This window comes from Morone saxatilis, unplaced genomic scaffold (genome assembly GCF_004916995.1).
Source record: "Morone saxatilis isolate NCDOM2014 unplaced genomic scaffold, NCSU_SB_2.0 Contig12, whole genome shotgun sequence".
Classification (NCBI taxonomy): domain Eukaryota; kingdom Metazoa; phylum Chordata; class Actinopteri; family Moronidae; genus Morone; species Morone saxatilis.
In genome coordinates, this window is record NW_023339674.1 from 16179487 (window position 1) to 16181497 (window position 2011).

General features: G+C 37.6%; 1 protein-coding gene across 1 annotated transcript in view; it reads right to left on the minus strand.

Moving 5' to 3' along the window:
* Positions 1-645: 645 nt before the first annotated feature.
* The window catches only part of plpp2b (phospholipid phosphatase 2b), a gene marked incomplete in the record, with an annotated part of 18312 nt that continues 16946 nt past the window's right edge, over positions 646-2011 (minus strand). The window contains 1 exon segment of the mRNA XM_035653348.1: positions 646-2011.

The following is a 2011-nucleotide window of genomic DNA, read 5'->3' on the forward strand; positions in this document are numbered from 1 at the left end:
CAGTTCAACATGGCAGACTCCATCCATGTAAGCAACCCGCAGTGTCTTTTTGTGATTATGTACTAATGAAAACATGGTAATGCACATTATATTCTATTCTGCCAATTGATCCTTCTAAATGTTACACAATGGAACTTTTATGAAGATGGATATCTTAAAACCTGAATTGAAAAAAAAACAAACCCAAAACTGTTTGCATGGCGAAATAACACTAACTGAGTGAAAAAAATATGTGACCTTTTATCAGGTTTCTGAGAGCAGGTGCAATATGTCAAGTTGGTAGATTCACTATGAAATAACTTTTGTCAGATAATAAAAACGAAAAGAAACCAACAGTGCCATCCACGCATTGGTACAACAATTTCAAGTGTGTTGACCTTCTGACTTGTGGGCTAAAGAATTGCTTTTAATCAAGATTACAGTAAACTCGCCAAGAACATCTTGAAATCCTGATGCTGTTATAAAGCAGTTTATCATTTTTCATTTCAATGATCCCTTTCTGCTCGACATGTGTTCACAATCACCATCTATCAAGTACTGTAGACATGAAATAGATTATGCTTCAAGTCTTTGTAGAAAGACTGGAGTAATTCCATCATAACATAAGTGATATTAAATGTACAAATTAAAACAAAACAATATAACTGAAAGTGGATTATATCTTTATTTAAAGTTCTCTGGTTTAGAGCCTATAGATATAATCTATATACAAAAATCAAACAACATAAATCATACCTACAAGCTGATATAAACAGGAAATTGGCCAACCAGTGCCTACTTTAAGGCACTAATTCAATAAAGCATTATAACACATGGAACCACATCACCAGCTGAGAACCTACTTTCCATGAAGCTGGAGGGGAATTAAACACTGTGACGTTTCTTCATCCTCATTTGGGCTATTAGTCTGGCTGTAGTAATACACAGATGATTTAGATGTATGGAGCAGGGGAGAGGGCTGGCACAGCACTGCAACCAGTTCCAGCTGTTTCTTGTTGTAATTTTGTGTTTTTTAAATGTGTGGAAGACCCCAGGGACGGAGTTTCACCATGGGATACCCCACACCCCACCCCCTAAAGTACCCCGCCTTTCTCCAGTCCCAGCTCAGCTTCGGGGCTTCACAATCACTACCAGGTGAGATTCTCTGTCTTCCTGTTTCCCCCCTATCAAGTTTGTGGTCTGTCTGATCTGTTGTTGGTCCTCCAGGGGTCTGCATGCTGTACAAGAACTATACAGGAGACCTTATTCACAAATTAACCCCATCTATCAGCACAGGAAAGGGAAAAGGAACACTGATGAATCTTTGAAGTGGAAACGGTGTTACTAGCTTCAAAAACACAGCTGGGTATGTAACTCTTTATCATTACAACAGCCCTTTAAAAGCCCTGCCAAGGCATCTGGCTTTTGTTTGGACCTGGAATTGGATCAGATTGTGTGGCAACTCCAAACGCCACCAGTCGTAGCAGGCATGGGCCAAAGCAGACTGTACAGGTGAAATTAAAAGTGTACAATAAAAACATACAAGCATGTATATACATCCTTCACGCATGTCTCATAGCATTAGTATATACAGTATTTGTGGCTCATAGTGGCAAGCAGGGGTGATTGCACAAAAATCTTAACAGCGCTGGCATTTCCAACCTTGTAAGAGTAAATAAAGAACTTCTTGTATTTAAAATAAATTAAAACACCATTTTCAAAATGGTTGTCTCATCCTTCTTTGATTATTATTTTTTGAGAAATAAAAAAACACAATAAAAACAGAAAAAAAAGACATGGTAGAGGCCAAATTTCTTAATATTTGATTGGCAATATAGTAGTGGTATGACACATAAAGTCAGAAATTAAAGCTGCATCAATGGTTTCTTCCTCTGCAGTCCATTTCACACAGGGGAAACATAAATCATCAAAAAACTCCACAATTAAATTTATACATTGTAGATAAGCATCACTAATGTTGAGGGTGAATCTGACCCAGTCTTGACATAAGTCTAGCCTTAACGTTTAAGAC